The sequence below is a fragment of the Rhinolophus sinicus genome, chromosome X (genome assembly GCF_036562045.2).
Source record: "Rhinolophus sinicus isolate RSC01 chromosome X, ASM3656204v1, whole genome shotgun sequence".
Lineage (NCBI taxonomy): Eukaryota > Metazoa > Chordata > Mammalia > Chiroptera > Rhinolophidae > Rhinolophus > Rhinolophus sinicus.
This window is the reverse complement of record NC_133768.1, coordinates 44452932-44475899: the sequence shown is the minus strand read 5'-3', so window position 1 is coordinate 44475899 and position 22968 is coordinate 44452932. Positions and strand designations below refer to the sequence as shown.

Sequence of the window (22968 nt, the reverse complement as noted above, 5' to 3'; positions counted from 1 at the left end):
TACCTTCCTCTATACATAATGAAGATCTGGAAGACCATGACCCATTAGACTGGTGTCAATTTCTCTCTGCTCTGGTGACTGTATTTTTTGAACTGCCTTTTGACTCTTGATAGAAAGAACCTCTCTGAAGATAAATAAATGTCCTGGAGAATGTGTACAGTATTTCTCTGGTGAAGACTTCCAGTCCTGTAATGGGCTCAGTAGCACTGTTGAACAAGAAGAGCATTGAAAGGAAAGTCAGGAAGCCCAGAGACAGACGTGGCCCTGCATTCACTTCATTCTGAGACTTTGGGCAAGTTACGTCTCTCTGAATCTCAGCTTTTCCAGTTTTAACATGAGCACTGTTAGGGTCGATGTTTATATCTTTTCAGATATTTTATTGAAGTGAAACTACACTATATATACAATAAAAACTATAGTAATGATAATTACCATTTCTTAATCTCTTCTAGGCACAGTACTAAGCACTTTGTGTAAATTATTTCACTTGAAACTTATAGACCCTCAGTTGGGTATTATTGTACTTACTCTTGTGTCTCTTCTGGCACTTTTAACTCCTTTTCACTGATTTTCTTTTTATTTGTAGAATTCACCATACTTGGCATAGTGTACATTTACCGGTTTACTTGTTTGTTGTTTTCTCCTACTCTCGAATATAAGCCCCATGAAAGCAGGACCTTTTGCATTTCATGTTCACTGCTATATGCCCTATGATTAAAACAATGCCTGGCATATAATAGACAATATTTTTTAATGGATTAATTGAATAAATCACCACTTTACAAATGAGGCTGAGGCCCAGAATAGTGAAATCACTTATCTGTATAGAAACTGCCTAGACAAGCTCCAATCCCATATCTGTGTGTCTCCAAAAATGATACTGTTAAGCACCACACTATTCTGTTTCCTTCCTATCTTTAATGACCACTTATAAAACTTTTCTAGACCTTCTCTGGATGATGTAAAGGAAAGAGAAGAAATGTTAGACATGATTCCTGGCTTGGTGATATTTTAGTATATATAGAGTCAAGATGCATATGGATACACCAATGGGAACACACACACATACACATTGATACAAGGAGGATTATTGAGCTTTAAACCTTGCAGTTCAGACAACATCTAGTGAGTAGTGTGAAAAGACTTCCCAGGGGAAGTGATATGTAAATTACCTTTATAAAAACTACTGCTGGATATATTATCCCTAGGCCTCACCTTACTTGGAAGATATTATTAACTCCCCCTTCCCCCCACTTTTTTTGGTTAAGGAAAACTGAGGTCTAAAGATTCCAAGGGACATACTCACAGTCACACAGTTAGTAAGTATCAGAAGGGAGATTTTCAATTCAAGTTGGTCTGTTTCCAGAGCCTGTGCCTTTCTTCTGCATTCCCTAGGGCTATATATGAGCTGAGCCAAGAAAAATGAGGTGGTAGAAGAGGAGAGGAGATGGAGATGAATAGTTGCTTTAATCCGGAGAGTTCACATTTTCTTTATCTTCAAACCCAGTGCTCCCTGGGATGATGGTATACATGTGGTAAGAGCACACATATTGTGGGTGAATAGCAGAGAAAACAACTCATATCTTATGAGGTCCAGTATCCAGAGGTCACTGTGACTCTGTGTGTACTTCCATTTCCATAGCGCACCTTCCTAGAAAAAGGTTGAAAGGGCATATTGGAGCAATTCAGTAGTGTGCAAACTTTAGTGAAGACCTTCTTGTATGCCTGTGCACCTTGTGTTTGACTGAGTTGGAAGACAGCAATGGTGCAAAGAGGAAATCCACACAGGTCTTATTCCAGAACACACATACACACACAAACCCACAAACACCACATATAAACATAGATGCACAGATACATATGGACACATATAAACATAAATGTAGGTATACATATGTGTATAAAATGGCCACGGGCATAAATATTAGCACATTGATGCAAAATACACAAAATATGCATGCAGAGATATACAGCACACAACACACATAAAACAGTCACACAGACACACAGATATACACAGACATGCACATGCACATAGACACACAAAAACAAACATTGAAACACAGATCCATACACCCAAGTAGAAAATAAGCAGACAATATATGCATATAAGCACATAAACACTCATTTAAACACACAGATACATACATATAAACTGTAACCCAAAGACACATAAGAGATAGGCAGATGTGTTTAAAAGCAAAATAACAATAGCAAGCCTCACATACTAAGGGGCAGGGGAATGGCAGAAGCTTATTTATACAATGGGAACACAGAGGTGGTGAAAAATCCCATGGACTGCAGTGGTCTAAGAAAGCTTCCCAGAGTGTGGGCTGGGACATGAGACTTAGTTAGCACTGGATAGACAAAGAGGATGGGAAGGGAATTCCAGGGAGGAAGGAGGGAGGGAGGGAGGAAAAGAGGGAAGGAGGGGGGAGGGAGGGAGAGAGAGAGAGAGAATAGAAGAAGGAGAAGGAGAAGGAGAAAAATGAGGAGGAGGAGGAGGAGGAGGAGGAGGAGGAGGAGGAGGAGGAGGAGGAGACAAAGAGGAGAGGAAACGCCAAAGCCCAGAGGCAGCAAGGGCGAAAAGAATCCTGGTGAAGAGGGAGAAAATCAATTAGACTTTAACTTGGTATATATATAAAAAGGTAGGGAAAAGCTTGTGCAAATTGTGGAGAGTATTAAAGACCATGCCAAGATTCCTAAATTTGACCTTATAGGCTTCCATGGGAACCATAGAAGGTTTTAAAGCGGAGCTGGGACATGCTACTGCTGAAAGTATTTTAGAGCCAAATTTGTTGGCAGCATACCAGTGGAATAGGGTGGGGAAATTGGAGGCAGGGGAATGGGAGATTAATCAGGCTATTGGCAGTATAATACAATGGAAAAAAACACTGAAATGGGCATTAGGAAACCTGGGTTCATCCCCTTTTCTGGACCTCAGTGTTCCCATCTGTACCCTAAAGATGTCACATTCACCCACAGATTTTTAATCTATGTTCTGGGGATCCTTAGGGATCCTTTAGGAGGAAATTGGGAGGGAACCATATTTGCAGATGGAATTTAGGGGGCAATGGGGAAAGGAAGGAGTAGGTGACTATTTCAACGATTGGGGTGCTGGAACCATCTTGAATCTCAAGAGCTGACTGTGCATACTTCTTTCCAAATTCACGTTTAGTAACATCATGTTGGTAGCTTGAAATTGGCAAATGCCATAAGCCAAGGCTTCTTTTTGTTGTTGTTGTTTTTCTTCAGAGATCTGGATTTTAAACATGAAACTACATACTACTGGTTTCAACAGTAACCAGAACAACTCTGATTTTATCTGCTAGATATACTGTATATAACATGTCAGGTGGTGATGAGAACCATGAAGTTAAAATGAAGCAGTGCTATGGGACAGAGGGTATAGTAGGCAGAATACTGGACCCCTCGAAATGTCCACATGCTATTTCCCAGAATGTGTGAATGTGTTAGTTTACATGGCAAAGGAGAATTATATTTTCAGAAGGAATTAAGGTTGCTAATCAATTAGCCTTAACATAGAGATTAGTTTGTATTAGATAGGTGGTGTCAATGTAATCACAAAGCTTCTTATAAGTGGAAGAGGGAGGCAGAAGAGTCAGAGTTAGAAAAAAACGTAACTATGATAAAAAGCACAGAGAGGTACAATTTTGCTGGCTTTGAAGATGGAAGAAAGGAGCCATGAGCCATGGAATTTGGGTGGCCTCTAGAAGCTGAGGAGGGCAGAAAATGGATTATCTCCCAGAGCCTCCAGAAAGGAATATAGCCTGCCGATATCTTGATTTTAGCTCAATAAGATCTGTGGCAGACTCCTGACCTCTAGCACTGCGAGATAGTAAATTTGTGTTGTTTTAAGCCACTAAATTTGTGATAATTTGTTATGGCAATTATATAAAACTAATATGAAGATTAATAAGGTGGCATGTACTCTCAGAGGAAGGCATAATTTGAACAGAGACTTGAATGAATTGAGGGAGCAGGCTTGGCAGATATCTGGCGAAAGATAATTCCAGGAACAGAGGACCACAAGTGGAAAAGTCCTGAGGAAAGAACATGCCTGGCAGAGTAAGTGAAGTGGGGAATTGGTAGAGGATATGATGGAAAAGGGGATGGTTAAAGGGTAATATATCATGTAGGGTCTTGTAGGTCATTTAAAGGATTTTTAGCTTTTACTCTGAGATAAGGAATCTGAACATGGGGATGGTATATACCAAAAAAATCTGAAAACATTTATACATAAAGACACGTGTGCTCCAATGTTCATTGCAGCTTTGTTTACGGTGGCCAAGACATGGAAACAACCAAAATGTCCTTCGATAGATGAATGGATAAAGAAGTTGTGGTATATATACACAATGGAATACTATTCGGCGGTAAGAAAAGATGATATAGGAACATTTGTGACAACATGGATGGATCTTGAGAGTGTAATGCTGAGCGAAATATGTCAGACAGAAAAAGCAGAGAACCATGTGATTTAACTGATATGTGGTATATGAACCAAAAACAACAAAAGAACAAGACAAACAAATGAGAAACAGAAATTCATAGACACAGACAATAGTTTAGTGGTTACCAGAGGGTAAGGGGGGTGGGGGGTGGGAGATGAGGGTAAGGGGGATCAAATATATGGTGATGGAAGGAGAACTGACTCTGGGTGGTGAACACACAATGGGATTTATAGATGATGTAATACAGAATTGTATACCTGAAATCTATGTAATTTTACTAACAATTGTCACCCCAATAAATTTAATTTAAAAAAAAAAGAAAGAATACACTGGCTTCTCTATGGTAGATGCTAGAGAGCCAAGAGTAGAAGCACGGAGACCAGTCTGGATGCTTTTGCAACAAATGGATAAATATAAGATGATGGCGATTAAATCAGAGTAGAAGAAGTAAATGCCAGAGACTGGGGGAAGAAGAGTGGCTAGGATTTGTCTATGTGTCAGAGTGAATCATGGCTAAATGAAGAGCACAGACACTGCTCATGTGGTAGATCTGGACAGCTTGGGCAACAATAAGGCCACAAATAGAACTCAAGAAATGTTGAAGGGGAGAGGCTGTTTTCAGCAAAAGATAATTTTGGACCAGCCACGTGGGAATAGAAATGATGGGGTTTCCGCGCTGGAATATCCTCCTAAGAGAATATGGTAGGACTGGAGCTTAGAAAAGAGCCATAGGAGCTTGTCATACCACTGAGGAGAGGAGAGAAAAAAGCAGAGAGCCCAGGGTGGAGAAGCGGAGTTTCTACAGGACACCCAACTCCCCCTTTTGCCATGAATTCCAGACCCATACTTAGAATAACAGAAAATAATAGCCTAGAGAACCTTTTGAGATTACCATGGGTCATACTTTGCTTCAGTTGTGCAAGGGGAAAAACTAGCCTTTGTTCAAGGCTGCACAGTGAAGGTCAGGGTCAGAAGCAGAACTCAGACAACTTTTAAATATGTTACTCTGCCACTCATGCTGCTACATCCTTTAATACTACATATTCTGCTCAATCACCCTCAAAAACGTATTTGGAAGAAGCCCCTTCTAGTCTAGGCAGAGTGGAGATGCTTTGTCCTACTGGGCCACGGTTTCTCTCTCTAAAATATAAAGCCAATATAATTGATCAGTCTACTGGAACAGCAAAGAACATAATTGAAAATCAAGACTGGATCCATTGGCTACATGAATATACACAGAATGGGAGACAAAACAAACAAACAACAACCACAACAAAAAACAAGTGTATGCCACCAGGTCTTGTTTTGACTGAAAAATAAAATAAAAAACAAAGTTTCTTGAGCTCTGGTTCTTAAGGTGATAGAAAAAAAGGAAGTGAGACAGTTGTGGTGACTGAGTGGGTGGATGTAATATACACATGCTGTCCAAAGTTCATGAGTTTCCTATTCCCAAACACTCTACCCACTGACTTGGAGAATTAAGCAAGAGGCACTGATATTCTAATACCTAAGAAGATCCCTGGCAGGCTGGGCCTGCCAGCCTGTTCCCTGGCCCCCTCCTGAATGGACTTTCAATTTAATTCCAATTGATTTAATGATTTAATCAAAAAGTTTTATTACTGACTTGTGTCAGGTTACTTAAAGGGACTGTCTCCTTTACTTAATCCTTATAACAAGGCTATGAGGAAGGCACTGATTTTATTCACACTTTACAGATCACAAGGGTATGGCTCAGGGAATGTAGATAACTTTCCTCAGGCTCCATAGCTAATTTAAAGCAGAGTAAGGAATTGAACCTATGCAGTCTGTACTAGAGTCCATGTTCTGGCTACCACTATCCAATACTGCTTCTTGTACTATAGAGTCTCATCTCTATAATTCTGTGCCCAGCCCAGGGTCTGGTATGTGTTTAGGTTTAACCAAATTGAATGTGGAATGTGCTATAACTAGGAGTTTAAAATACTATAAAAACTACAGGACAATAAAGGATTAAACCCGCAAAGGGTCGGGAAAGGCATTGAGGAGGAGGTGATAGCATTTGAAATGGACTTTGAAGACTTGATAAGTCTTCTATAGGAAGAATTGGGACAAATGAGGGGTTTACTTCAAGCAGAAGTTCAGGATGAAGTAAGACCACATTTGTGTGGATGAATGACTTTCTCTTACATACCTCTAGCCTTGATTAATATGCTAGAGTTCAGCCTCCAGACATAAACAGATATTTTGCCTCAGGACAGTATTTGACTTTTGGTATACCCAAAGCTATGTAATTGCACACCATGTAGTAAAATGTCTACCTTATTAAGTAAGCATAAGTTTACATTTCTTGAGCACATACCATCTGGAGGACTTCAAGAAGGTGTCTGTGCCCATATTGGTAGGTAGAAACAAATAAGCAAGCATTTGAAGTTCATTTTTAAAAAGGCAATTTTATAGTCATAAAATAGATTAGTTGTTGCTTAGGGCTAGGAGATGGGGGGAATGATGAGTGATTGCTAATAGGTACAAGGTTTCTTTTGGGGGTTATGAAAATATTTTAAAATTGATTGTGGTGATAGTTGAACTACTCTGTGAATATACTAAAAATCATTCAATTGTACACTTTAAATAGGTATACTTTATGATCTGCAAATTTTATCTCAATAAAGCTGTTAAAAATTCATTACAGTTTTGGAAGAATTTTTAATGGCCTGGGGAAAGTTTTCAATACATTGGTAAGCAATAAAGTAGAATATGAAACTGCACATAAATCATTAACCCAATTAGGTTAAGATATGATGGACTTACCTATAGTGTTTAATTTTTTCCTATATTTTCCCCAATGATACTATGTTTTCTTTCTATAATTATATATGTGGAAAATAAGCATCAAATATTAATGCTTGTTTTTAATTAGTTAAAACAATTTTAAAATAAATTTTCTTTTGTACTTGTTGGTTTCATCATTTTACAGTTTTTCTACAATCAAAATTCATTATTTTAATAATCAGCAAAACTAAAGCATTTGAAAATACCACAAAATATTCATTGTATATTATAACATCTACAAATAAATAAAAATAATTTAACCAGTTAAAAAATGAACAATAATTAGGAGACAATTTGCACAAGAAATAATACCTTTAGCTAGTAAACACATGGGAATATGTTAAACTTCACTTATAATAGATGAAAGGTGAAAACAGTACATACCGCCCATTGTTGGTAGAGATGTGGGGAAATGGGCATGCTCCCACGGGAATGGCCAGAGTGTAGACTGGTGCCACCACTTTGGAAAGCAATTTGGCAATATCTATCAAGATAAACAGATTTACTGTGCTATTAAAGTTTTAGAATATATTCTACAGAAACATTTAGACAAGTGTACAATGAAATACAAACGAGGATGTTTGTTGCATCATTGATTATAATAGAGAGAAATTAGAAGCAACTTAAATGTCCATTAATGTGGAAGTGAATATATCCATTGACATGAACTGTAATTTAGAATTGTTTAAATAAATTATAGTTCATCAAAATAATGAAGAATATTATGAAGCTATTTTTTAAAATGGGTTGAAACTGGAAGAGGCAAAGCAAGAAGATAAAAAACTATTGCACTGTCCAGCACTTGAAAAGAAAGCTGGATTTTTAATTTGTTTTTAAAATGTTTAATGTTTTAATTTCAGACAGAATTATGCAGAATTCCAAATGTAGAAAATTATCAGTAATAAAAAGGTACATTACTTCAAAAAATGAGGGTAAATATATATGTATAGATACAGAAAGATGTCTACAACATATTCTGAATTGAATAAATCACATTTTAAAAGAAAATGTATAATATGAGCCCACTTTCTAAAAACAAACTAGATTGATATATACATAGTACAATCCTGTGCAGGACAAATGACAAACTGTAATCTGTGGGGTGAATTTATGGGTTACTTTCACTTTCTACTAAGGAGGAGGATTAAATTTTAATCATAGATCTGATACTTATTAAGGCATGGGACCCTATATAAGTTATTTCATTTCTCTAAGTTCATTTTTCATATGTAACAGAGAGCTAAAATTGTACATATTTCATAGGGCTATCTTGACAATAAAATGGAAAAGGCATGTAGTGCTCAATTAATATTAGTTATTCTGCTTTGTATTGTTCTAATTTTTTATAATTTTCATACATTGTTTCTGAAGTCATAAAAATGGTAAAGCAAAAAAATAGACAATCCACATTCAGATAATGGTTTCATGACTTTGTCAGAATAGCAAACAAGGTCAGCAGAAACTGTATAAAACCTCCCTATGGGGAGCAGAATATCTGGTAACCTGCAAAGGATCTCCCTTGAACGGGGAATGCTTTAGATCTGTGTTGTTAAAGATTACTGGGGTCCGGCCCGGTGGCTCAGGCAGTTAGAGCTCCATGCTCCTAACTCCGAAGGCTGCCAGTTCGATTCCCAGTGGCCATCGGCCAGTGGGCTCTCAACCACAAGGTTGCCAGTTCAATTCCTCAAGTCCCGTAAGGAATGGTGGGCTGTGCCCCCTGCAACTAGCAACGGCAACTGGACCTGGAGCTGAGCTGCGCCTTCCACAAGTAAGATTGAAAGGACAACAACTTGAAGCTGAACGGCGCCCTCCACAACTAAGATTGAAAGGACAACAACTTGACTTGGAAAAAAGTCCTGGAAGTACACACTGTTCCCCAATAAAGTCCTGTTCCCCTTCCCCAATAAAATCTTTAAAAAAAAAAAAAGATTACTGGAAACTGAAGATTTTCACATGCATTATCCCAACTCTGTCAGTTATCATCATCACCCTATAGATGAAACAGAAGCTCTGAAGTTACTGGCTCAGGGTCATACATAATGAAACCAGGAATCTTACCCTGTTCTCTGTGACTCCAAGTTTATGCTCCTTCATGTTGCACAACACTGTCCAGATTAATTCAAGTGGAGAATGAACAAACTTTCTCTGGTGCATTCCTTTAGCTCTTTGCACAGCCATCACCTTTTACACACCTAAATTGTTTCATTACTTTAGGGACTAGAAAGCAGAAATGGAATGCCCTATGTTCTGTTCTGGGATATTTCTGGGACATAGCCAAGAGTAGCTATGTGTCCTATTAGATCATGGGCTTTCACTTACCACAGAGATTGAGAACACTTGAGCAAACCAAATTCTTCTATGGTATCTCACTGGTTTGGGGGCAAAACAGAAGTGGCAAAAGCTGACAAAGCCCAGCTGGAGGAGGGATATTGAAATGGACACAAATAATATTCCCTCATGAACATGACCAATATAAATGTCCTAAACTTAATTCTGCTCCTTTGCTTACACTCTCTTCTATCTTATCCTTAATCTGAGAGGTTCTAGGTACTCTTCCTTTCTCTTGTCTGCCCTCTTTCAGGTGCCTCATTATGCTGCTCTAACTTCTTTACCCTTGTAGTTAAATTTCTTTGTTGAGGTTCTATGTAGTTTATAGCTGGACTATTAAAAGCTTCTCCTCATGGACCCAGCTATCTCAGATTTATCTTTATATTTACACTACACACTGTGTTGACCATCTTTTCTCAGTCCTCAAAACTTCCAACTCTTCCTCCTTATCTGGCTTTATCATCCAAGTCCATAAATCTGGACTTAAATATCCCAGATATTCTAGAAGAGGGCAAGTAAGAGTGAGGAACACAAATATAACTTAGTTTTTATTTTTATTGTCTGCTAGAATGTGAGCTACATAGGTGATTTTATATATTATGTTTATTGATACGTTACAAGTGCCTAGAACAGTGCTTAGTAGCTATTGGGACCTCAGTAAACATTGGTTGAATGAATGAGGGAACATTCTAAGATCTTGTAGTTCATTCTCTCCCTTTCTAATGCTCAAAGAAGAATTAAACCTGCCCCTAATGCTTAGAGGTCATAAATTCTAAGAAGACTACAATTTTTCTCAAAAAATCTTTCTAGTTTCTAAAACTACTCACTGCTAGAATTTCTTCTTTTGTTCATGTATGCATTCATTCAGTAGCTGAGTGCCTACTATGTGCTTGACCCTGAGCTGGTGCCAGAAGTGCAAAAATGAGTACAAAATATTCCTGCTTTCAGGAAACCCAGAATCCAGAGTGGGACATAAACACAAAGCAACTAACTAGACTTCTAGGCTGCATATAATAAGCGCCATGTTTCACACACTAATTAGTCCAGAAGCAGAAAGGGGACAGATCAACTTTAATTCTGCCTTCTTTTTTTTTTTTTTTAAATGAAGTTTATTGGGGTGACAGCTGTTAGTAAAGTTACATAGGTTTCAGGTGTACAGTTCTGTAATACCTCATCTATATATCACATTGTGTGTTCACCACCCAGAGTCAGTTCTCCTTCCATCACCATATATTTGATCCCTTTTACCCTCTTACCCTCTGGTAACCCCTAAACTATTGTCTGTGTCTATGAGTTGTTTATGTTCTGTTTCACGTGTACAAAACAATGCAATAATTAGACATTTCACCCCTCACAAAGTGACAACCTCCCTCCCCCAATCTATTGCCCCGCTGACATCGTATGCATCTGTTACAATTCCATTGACTCTACTCCCTATGCTATACTCCATATCCCGTGACTATATATATTAAATTATAGTTGGCATAAAATATTATTCAACTTCAGCTTTAGGTGTACAGTGCAATGGTGAAGCATCTACACCATCCATGAAGTGGTCTCCCTTATAAGACAAGTGCCCATCTGACACCCTACAAAATCTTAACAACATTATTGATTATATTCCCCAAACCACCTTTCATATGCCCATGACAATATTGTAGTTACCAATTTATGCTGTCTAATTCCTTCCCCTTCCTCCACATCCCCAACCCCCTCCCTTCTAGCAACCATCAGTTTTTCCTCTATATCTCTGAGACTACTTCTGTTTACTTTGCTCATTTATTCAAATCTTTAGATTCCACATATAAGTGAGATCATATGGTATTTGTCTTTTCTGACTGACTTATTTCACTTAGCATAATGTTCTCTAGGTCCATCGATATCGTTGCAAATGGTAAGATTTCATTCTTCTTTATAGCCAAGTAATACTCCATTGTATAAATGTACCAGAGTTTCTTAATCCAGTTGTCTACTGATGGGCAATTCAGTTGTTTCCAAGTTTTGGTTATTGTAAATAGCGCTACAATAGACATAGGGTTGCATACACTTTTAAATTAGCATCTTGGATTTCTCTGGATTGATACCTGAGAGTGGAATTGCTGGGTCATAAGGTACCGTGTTTCCCCGGAAACAAGATCTAGCTGGACAATCAGCTCTAATGCATCTTTTGGAGCAAAAATTAATATAAGACCTGGTATTATATTATATTATATTATATTATATTATATTATATTATATTATATTATATTATATTATATTATATTATATTAAGATCCAGTCTTATAGTAAAAGAAGACCGAGTCTTATAGTAAAATAAGACTGGGTCTTATATTAACTTTTGCTCCAAAAGATGTGTTAGAGCTGATTGTCTGACTAGGTCTTATTTTCGGGGAAACACGGTAGTTCCATTTCCAGTTTTTTGAGATACCTCTATACTGATTTTCATAGTGGCTGCACCAATCTGCAATCCTACCAACAGTGCACCAGGGTTCCCTTTTCTCCACAACCTTGCCAGCACTTGTTGTTTGTTAATTTATTGATGATAGCCATTCTAACTGGAGTGAAGTGGTAGCTCATTGTGGTTTTCATTTGCATTTCTCTAATGATTAGTGAGGTTGAGCAGTTTTTCATGCCTTTTGGCCATCTGAATGTCCTCTTTAGAGAAATGTCTCTTCATGTCCTCTGCCCATTTTTTAATTGGGTTCCTTGATTTTTGGTGTTGAGCTGAATGAGTGTTTTATAAATTTTGGATATTAAGCCCTTATCAGATGTATCATTGACAATTACTTTCTCCCATTCAGTAGGCTGCCTTTTTGTTTTATTGATGGTTTCCTTTGCTGTGAAAAAACTTTTTAGTTTGATGTAATCCCACATGTTTATTTTTTCTCTTACTTCCCTGATTGTCAGGGAATCAGCTTGAGGGGATATATCAGTAAAAATCTTACTCCGGGTAATGTCTGTAAAGTTTCTTCCTATATTTTCTTCTAAGAATTTTATGGTTTCAGATCTTACATTTAAGTCTTTAATCCATTTTGAATTTGTTCTCATATATGGTGTAAGGAGGTGGTCCAGTTTCATTTTTTTGCATGTGTCAGTCCAGTATTCCCAGCATCATTTATTAAATAGACTATCTTTACCCCAATGTAAATTCTTGCTTTCATTGTCGTCTATGAGCTTTGGTTTCTTCATTTGTTTGTCTTGTTCATTTGTTGTTTTCATTTTTACATACCACATATCAGTGAAATTATATGGTTCTCGACTTTTTTGTCTGACTTATTTCACTTAGCATAATAATATCAAGATCCATCCATGTTGTCACAAATGGCACTATTTCATCTTTTCTTATGGAAGAATAGTATTCCATTGTGTATATATATATTGCATCTTCTTTATCCAATCATCTATTGAAGGACACTTTGGTTGTTTTCATGTCGTGGCCACCATAAAAAAAGCTGCAATGAACATTGGAGCACATATATCTTTACGGATAAACCAAAAACATAAAATGGAGAAAAGACAGCCTCTTCAATAAATGGTGCTGGGAGAATTGGAAAGCCACGTGCAAAAGAATGAAACTAGATTGCTATCTGTCACCGTGTACCAAAATTAACTTAAAATGGATCAAAAACCTAAATATCAGACCTGAAACAATAAACTGCATAGAAGTAAACATAGGTACTAAACTTATGGACCTTGGGTTCAAAGAAGATTTTACGAATTTGACTTCAAAGGCAAGGGAAGTAAAAGCTAAAATAAGTGATCGGGAGTATATCAAACTAGAAAGCTTCTGCACAGCAAAAGAAACCATCAACAAAGTAAAGAGGTAACCAGCCAAATGGGAGAAGATTTTTACAATTTTGTCTTCTAATATCACCTTTAGTATAACCTTTAAATCCCAATACAGGATATATTTCCTGTGACAGCCCTAAGCCCATTAAAGTATTAGCAGACAATAGTCAGGTGCTGTCTAGCTTAGCTTCCACGACTGCTAGCAAGGATGCCTCCTTCACATAATACTCCTTCTCCCAGCCTTTTGTTCTCTATAATACTATAATATATAACCCCAGTTCCATTAGCCTGCTTCACAGGTCAGGGTCTCATGACCCTGAGTACTTCCTGAGAGTCCTTATTAGGTTTTCTTCCTAATGACTATTCTAGTAAGCTGTGATACTCAACCTCATGACTGGGAAGTTGGGAAATTAAAGCACTCTCAGAGGGTGTGCCCACTGAGATGGAGAAATGCCCTTGATGACCTAATAGTGAAATTAACCCTCCACAGAGCATGGAACAACTAGGAATATGTAGCAATAGAGTGAAGTTGGGAGACACATAGCAGTTGAAAGAAACAACCAAGACAGATTTAAAAGGAGTCACCAGAACACCTAGAGCTGCAGAAGGCACTTCCTTGATAGGTTTGGTCACTGTCACCTAGATGTAGAGTGGTAATATTAAATTTATCACTACACTATTTTATAAGGCTGTTCCTGGCTGGCACTACTGAGGATGAATCATGGACAGGTATATGTAAAGTTCCACCTACCTGTAGTAAAAGTGGCTCAATGGAACTGTACTAGTGCTGCGACATGTGAGGGGATACCAACTGCCCAATAGTAGATGCTGCTTTCTTCAATATACCATACATGAACTACATAACATGAACACAGGTGTTACCCATTTCTACTTTAGAATCTATTCCAAGGAAGTCTCTCAGAGACTTGCAGTTAATGATACTTCTATCTGTTTGTTTCCATTTAATTGTTATAATCTCTCAAAGTGAGAGTTATACATTACTGAAATGAAAAAGAAAGCCATTTTCAAGAGCACTTATTTTTCCAAAGGCTTGATAAACATTTTGTATCTTTTAGGTACTAGGAAGAAACGTGTACTTCTCAAACTTATCTTGGGACACATATCTATTACGTGGCTGGTTGAGGGATCTTCAAGGATTGGTTTGATTACAATTAGTTCAGGATAAGTTCCTAACTTCATGGATCCAGGAAGTCACTATTATCAACTCTGGTGAATGGTGTCAAATTATTCAAATATATGAAGCAGTGTTTATCAGTCTTGATTATAGTTTAGAATCATCTGGAAGACTTTAAAAAGTCCCCAGGCCCAGATGTTACCTCAGACACATTAAATTGGAATCTTAAGGAATGGGTTCCAGATTTTACAAAGCTCCTCAACTGATTTCAATATGTAGCCAAGGTTGAGAACCACTGCATTAGAGTAATCACTGTGTAAATCCAAATGTCATTTGAGTTACTGTGATGACAGATATAACTAGCAAGATTTCCAGGGATTACCATTTCTTGTTTCTTCCCCCTTTTTAGTATGGGTACACATAAGAAATACTATCCTGGGACATCAACCTAAGTACTACCCTTGGTGAGTATGTCACCACAGTGTAGAGTCAGGGACTTAGCAGGCATGGGAGGGATTCTTATGATTTGGGAAAGTCCATAAATAGAACAAAGGGTAAGGGGAGATTGTGGAATTAAATAACAGGGAGAGTATGCCAAATACCCTTCCAGTTCAGTTGGCCCTAATATTACTATCACGTAATACTATCCTGTATGTAAAGGGATACAACTATATTAATCAATTCTTGGAAAGTTTCCTACTCTATTATTTCCTTCTGTAATTTGTTTCTTTATGGAAACCAATGTTATTTAAAATTTTATTTTAAGGAATTTATTTCCTAGTCAACTTTGTTGGAATATATATGTCATAACACAAGCAATAACTGTACTTATCATGCTAAGATAACAAACATTAGAATAGGAACCTTCAACAAACACATAGACCAATGGAATAGAATTGAGAACCCAGAAATAAAACCACATAAATATGGACAGATAATTTTTGACAAAGAAGCTAAAAACATACAATGGAGGAAAGACAGCCTCTTCAATAACTGGTGCTGGGAGAATTGGATAACCACATGCAAAAGAATGAAACTGGACTGCTATTTGTTACCATGTACCAAAATTAATTCAAAATGGATCAAAGACTTAAGCATAAGACCTGACACAATAAACTGCATAGAAGAAAACCTAGGTACTAAACTTATGGACCCCAACTGAGTTCAAAGAATATTTTATGAATTTGACTCCAAAGTCAATGGAAGTAAAAGCTAAAATAAACGAATGAGACTATAAACTTAAAAGCTTCTGCACAGCAAAAGAAACCATCGACTATAGATTCTACAGATTTCACACAAAGTGGTCATTAGAAATGTGAAATATTTTTTTATTTTTTTTCCTCTTTTCAGTCTAATATTGTTTTTTAATTAAAATTTATCGAGGTGACAATGGTTAGTAAAATTACATGGGTTTCAAGTGTACAATTCTGTAATATGTCATCTGTATATCACATTGTGTGTTCACCACCCAGCAAGTGTTGGATAGGCTATGGAGAAAAATGAACCCTCATACACTATTGGTGGGAATGTAGATTGGTGCAGCCACTATGGAAGGCAGTGTGGAAGTTCCTCAATAAATTAAGAACAGAATTACCATATGACCCAGCAATCCTTCTCCTGGGTATCTACCCCAAAAATCTGAAAACATTCATCCATAAAGATAAATGTGCTCCAGTGTTCATTGCAGCTTTATTTATGGTGGCCACGACATGGAAACAACTAAAATGCCCTTCGATAGATGATTGGATAAAGAAGATGTGGTATATATACACAATGGAATACAACTCTGCCATAAGAAAAGATGAAATAGTGCCATTTGTAACAACATGGATGGAAATTGAGATTATTATGCTAAGTAAAATAAGCCCCACAGAAAAAGTCGAGAATCATATAATTTCATTGATATGTGGAATATAAACCTGAAAGCAACAAAGGAACAAGACAAAGAAAGAAACCAAAACTCATAGACATAGACAATAGTTTAGTGGTTACCAGAGGGTAAGGGGGTTTGGAGGTGGTAGATAAGGGTAAAGGGGGTCCAATATATGGTGATGGAAAGAGAACTGACTCTGGGTGAAATCTGTTTTCAAAGTCACTTATTGGCTCCTCATCAAATAGTGAAAGCTGGGGACTTTCCACATATTGTACCATCTGCTTGTTTGTAGAACGACAGTGCTTTGCTATACATAATGTGGGAGAAGCAGTGGTAAAACAAAGTATAATTCATAAGGCATACTTCTAAATGCATCACAGCACAGGATTAGGGTTATTCTCTCACTTTTCTGAGTCATAGTCCTTAAACTGGCTATTGGAGGGGCATCTCACCCATGAACAACATACTTTCATATCTGTTCTTAGAAGCTAGTATCAGCCTTTCCTAATATATAAACTATTTCAATCTTCTTGATGCTTCTATAGGAGAAGAATAAAGATATTTCATGTAGTTACATCAACATTCGTTAAAGAATAGCACTAACCACTAAAATATAGATCTCTGAAGGATGTACTGCCCATGAAATCTAAGTCAGACTGTGGAGGACTAGGTTCAGTAAACATCAAAAGGGTTACTTTCTAATAAACAACTTTGGATGTCATGTGCAAAACCCAAACTTATTACAGCACATCCCTTTGGTAATTTTTTTCATGATTTGTCTTAAAGTCAGAGACATTGTAATATACTCTCTCTTAAGCATACATAGTAGTTTTCAGGGCTATTTCATATATAATATTGCATTTGATATTCACAAGAACTTATGAAGCAAGAAAAGCAGTTATTATTACACTTAGTTTGCACAAGAGTAAACTTAGATTCAGAGTCATGTAGATAATAAGTGGTGGAGCTAGGACTAGTACATAAATCTTCTGATCCCTCTTCCAGTATGCTTTTATACCCTTTTTTTCCCCATTGGCTTCAAGTGGACTTACCTCTTCTTCAATTTTCATTAAACTTAGATTCCACAAAGAAAGAGAAAGCACTGGTATCTTTGTCAACCAACTTTTAGAGATGAAGCTAGGTACTTTGGGAAAAACCTATCTCTTGATAAATTTAAAAAAAACTGAGGGAAGAATATTTCCATTTACTTTATTTTTAAAAGATTGTAGTTTCCTTTATTAACTGTCCTTTAGATAGGATGCAGAAAATCGACTGTGCAGCAAGAACCAACTGTGGGATGTAGGCCCAGTTGTCATGTAGCTTGAACTAATATTGACCAATATTTAACTGACAAGACAAAAGCAAACATAATAAATATTGGATTTGAACCTAAGTGATAAGACTCACCAAACATGCCTAAGTCTGTCCGGCAGAAAGAAAATAACACTTCTTTTAAATCATCTTAGTTAAGTATCATAGCAAGATCCAATTCATATCAGGGTTTAGTTCCATTACTTATTCATCAGTGACAGAAAAAAAAAAAAGTTCCATCTAGATCTTCTATACCTGGAGAAAACAATTATGGGAAAGTAGAGGATTTTATATTATTTTGATGTTTTTGTCTCAAAATAGCAACAACAATAATACCTTAGTAAGGTAAGAGAAAGAATCCTGTAAGTACAGTATTAAAGACTATTATCTGCCAGGAATTAAGTTTCCTTGCTATTCACAGGAAGATGAGGAAGAGCTTAATAAAGGCAATTTTAAAAAGGAGATGCCCTGCTCTTTTTGGTCCTCTTATAATTTCTATCATAATTATAGTCATTTACTACCGGCTTCCAGCAAAACGCATCATTTCTTTGGATAGCTTAAATTTGGTTACCTATCCAATATTTACACAGCAGTACATTTACTATTCAGACACTTAATCATGTCACAGTCTAAAATGCACAGATTCTTCCTTATCAAACGTGCTCCTTAAAATGTCACCCATGGTCTCAAACTTATGGTATAAAAGATGGAATGAATATCCTAGGGCATGAAGTAATGTTAAAGAAAACAAACACAAAAATGGTGAAAAAGCCATGTTAAGGATTCAAATATTTTTGAATCCCAGAATTAATATTATACTCAGTGTCAATTGTTATATATCATCCTCTTTTTTGTTGAATAACCCGCAGAAATGCAGTAAAGTTTCAAAAATGAATTGATAGGCTTACCTCACTGACACGATCAGGCTCATAAATCATTTTCTTCCTGGATAGCAAACACTTTTGCTCTATCAGATGGGTAATGTGGTAATGATAGTGATTAAAATGCATATATATATATATATATATATATATATATATATATATATATATTTCTGACTGACAAAAAACTCCATTACATACTCTTCACAGTCCCCTTGGCCACAAAAAAGCAAGTACTCAAGAAAGTTTTGTTATTCAACATGGTAACTAGAGTAAAATTCCATTGAATTACATATTTTCCAGTGTGTGATAAGATATACATAGAACAAAATTCCTCGTTGTGTAATTTATAAATGAAGTAATTGCCAGGAAAAGTAACAGTTTACTTAAGAGAAGAATTTGTCAATTATTTTTGTCAGTAGCCATTTGCAAATGTGTGAACAAAGAATTTATACTTCACTATGCTGGTTCTTGATGTATCTTGTATATACAAGTACACCAAAGTAATAAAGTATTTAAAAAATTACTAATTTAGACTCAATTTTTTTGTAATTAGTCAATGTTAATGTAGAGGAGAAAAAGCTTGAGTAAGGCAGTGGGAGGATATAGATGGCATGCCTTAAGCCATCCTGCTTCATTCACTTAACTGAAAAGTTTTCCTGCTAACAAACTATTACCAGGGCAGTCTTCATTGGGATGAATGAAATACAAGTCCTTATAGCTGGGTGGTATACAAAAAGCAATATAGAGAAGTAAATAAATGGACTTTACATGTATTTCTGCAATGACATCCATATTGAGTAGTTTCAGTTTCACTTGTTATCAAAGTACGAAGTTCAGAACTGAATGGCTGAAAAGAAAAAAAAGAATTATAAACAAGGTCCTCTAAATAGAATAACTTAAATTATAAACTTGTAGTTACTATGGATAAAAAATGTTTTACACAACTGTGAAGGATAATGTGACAAGAAGAGAAACTTTGGATACATGAAAAACTATTACTAAAACATCACAATTCTACACGATAGCTACTTTAATATAGACTACTTTTAAGTTATTAGAGCAAATAAAAACACCACACGCCAAATAATAAGAAATAAATGGTGGTATCACTATGGGGAAGGGAGGCTATAATAGATTCTTTATTTTCCAGTTCACAAAAACAAAACATAAAGACCTTATACACTAAATTGGTGGAAAAGCTAAGGTTAGAATTAAAATATTTTTGAATCCCAGGCCTAATATTATTCTCAGGGTCAGCTGTCATATACCATCTTCTTTTTTTGTTGAATAACCCACAGGAATGCAGTAATGTCTCAAAAATGAACTAATGGGCTTACCTCACTGACACGATCAGAGTCATAATTCACTTTCTTCCTAAATAGCAATGACTTTTGCTTCACCAGGTTAGCTTCAATATATTGTATATGCGTCTCATCTCTTACATGATAAATGGAGGGGTGGGGAATTAATAAGCTCTGCTGCTAAGCAGGGTGGAAAAAAATGATAATCTAACTGCCGGGAGACACACAAACCTGAGACTAATACAAGATTCAATCTTTAAGAAAAACCCCAAACATCATAAATTTCACAGATTGTGGCAGGTCCTAGACCAAGAAACCACAAACCATATGGTATTTTTCAGTTACAGATATTTCACTTCCAGACAATAAAGCCTACTATTGTTCATAAGATTTAAGTATATAATTCATTGGTTATAATTCAGCCAGAGTGACCCTCTTCCAGGTAACATGCCAGAGTTTGTAACCTGAAGAGGCCCAAAAGGGAAGGATGGAAGAAAAAACACATTAGTTCTAGATAGGATCCTAGGAATTCTGAATAAGAAGTACTTTTTAACCCAAGAAAGCTCTTAGATGAAAGGATGTATATTTGTTCATGTGGTGACAGGTGAAGACAATAAATCACTTCACTGCCTCCATTAGAACAGAGTGAGGTGCAAGGCACTGCAACAATGTAGCTGCCTACGCCAAATTACCTCTAGGGTATTCCTACCTATAAAATTCTATACATGTGCAATTTAGGCTTTAAGATGGCTGTAGTTCCTCCCAGTGAACAGCATTCAATCTGAATAAAAGTTGCATATTTTGACTTTATTCTAGGGCACAGCTATTGACTTCATTTTATGGCAACTGTGATGCGGGAGACCCTGCTCGCTGCGCCATTTGTCATACAGGGCAGCCTGCAGGGTCTCTAGTCCTGCTCCCCACATAAGAATGCAGGATATGGCTAGGCCAAAAAGGAACACCCACGAAACCATAGGTAGGGGAGTCATACCACTATATTCTCTCTGGCGGCAGTGAGAGACACACACAGTAGTAGCCACACGATCGGCAGTCCACCATTCACTTCTCTGCCTGCCAACCAACAAACCAATCAACGCAGCCCCGCAGTTACATCAGTAGCCAATTAGCTAACCGGTTACAGCTGATGGCCAACCAATCACAGCCGATGGCCATTCACTACCCCAGCCCCACATCCCCATGCGCCACCCAAGAGCCTAGAAACTGCTCTCTGGCACTCTGTCCCCACAGCAACATTCATTAGGAAAATCAGGTATTCTTAGGACCATTTGTGATATTACTGTCAACCACTACAATTTTAAAAATAAAATAAAATAAAAAAACATTACAATTTAACCTGATTTCAAGAGGCCCAGATGCCACTAGATTCTTATAACCCATAACATTCTCAAACTAGCAGAACTTGAACTCAGTTTTGGTGGCCAACTCAGGCATTTAGTGTTAAAGCAATCCAGAATAATTATCAACTGACGGAGTTGCTATGATCAGTTAAGGTTCTGAGGAGCTCCAGTGCCCTGAAGGTTGAAGATTATTTCATTGTCTAGATTAGTTCCTTTTGGTACAAGTCCAAGGGTATGGTCTACAGTGAACTTTAGGATCAGGCTGAGAAATCTCACAGAGCCCCTTTTGGGTGTGTTTCTCAGAAAACTATTTCTGTAAAAAGATCTATCAAGGCCCACATCTCACCTTTTACTCCTTGGGGTTGGGCAATAAAGGAGGATCAGTAGCCGGGAACAGAATAAATATAAAAATGATAAAGCATGTAAACAGAAAAATGTAAGTACTGCTGATGAAGGTGAAACTTAAGCAGACACCCCTCCTCCACATGCCACTCAGGGTTTTCATGGGCAGAGATTTGCTGATGATAGTGCCTTTGTGGCTCCAACTTAGTAGGATTTCTGCTGAAGCACACACAACCTCCTAGTTTCAGGAAATGAAGACATCTTTTTTCCCCCTACAGTTCTATGCCAAGCAGGAAGTTTCACACTACTTAAAGAAATAATTTTAAATATAAGATGAAGGGTGGATTCACATTACCGATGTTTGGCTCTCGTTTTCAGAAGAACACAGGGGGTGAGGGAAAAGCAAAGAGAAAATCTGTGGTATTATGGGAAACAATGATAATGTTTGGGAGTGGAGATGCAAGGTAAATGTTTCCTTAATCACAGCTCGCTACTCTCACCATAATATTACCCTTTGCGCTAACAGGTAATTTTCTAACCCTAGAAGAATACATGTCTGGCAATCAACATCCATATTTCCTCAGAAACACAAGTCATCCATTGGAGCTAAGTCCTGGTATAAGTTGTTGACCATAATTTAGTTTTTCCCTAAACAGAAAAACCTGATTGGTAAGGGTTTCAAAGTGAGTGAAGATTCAATATTCAACTGTACAAACATAAGTATAGCAGAAAATTTTGCTACTTTACAGTTAGATTTGGGAGTCACTAGTTATATACTTCGATTTTCAAGTCCCGCTCACCGTTCTAAATAATTATCTTGGACTTTCCAGAAAGGAAAGGGAAAGAGTGGGCAGAAGTAATCCTAAAAGACCAAAACTTATTGCTGATACAGATTCACCTTTTTTCATCCCTATCCAAAGTAATTTTAAGACTACAAAAAATGGAAAAAAAGAGAACAGATCAAAATGGCAGTGTGAGGTCAGCCTCTGTAAATCTCCCCTGGAATTTACAACTAATCGAACAACTCTCACTCCACAAAGGACTCCATGCACACCAGACAGGTAAGACGAAGTGGCTCACTACTGAATTCACCTAAAGGTGGCCGAATCGCGACAGTGGGGGAGAAGGGAAGGGAGAAGTGCACAGACGGGGCCACGTGGGCAGAGGACAAAGACCTACCTCAGTGCTCTGAGATCGCTGTATCCTGGAACTACCACAACTGCGGGAGAGGGAAGAACTCAGACTGCTAGGGCTCCGTTTATAGCCCACAGGGCTGAGGGGACAGCACATTACATGGCTGAACCGAACACTCACAGCAGAGACCTCCAAGCAAAGACTGAGGGAAGAAGGCTGAAAACGGTGGT

General features: G+C 37.2%; 1 long non-coding RNA gene across 1 annotated transcript; it reads right to left on the bottom strand.

Moving 5' to 3' along the window:
* Positions 1-33: 33 nt before the first annotated feature.
* On the bottom strand, positions 34-22968 carry LOC141569727 (uncharacterized). The gene is made up of 6 exons (XR_012493485.1): positions 22784-22968; positions 19372-19450; positions 17816-17974; positions 7668-7767; positions 1307-1651; positions 34-206 (listed from the first exon to the last, which is right to left on the bottom strand). It is a non-coding gene; the product is annotated as an uncharacterized LOC141569727 (long non-coding RNA).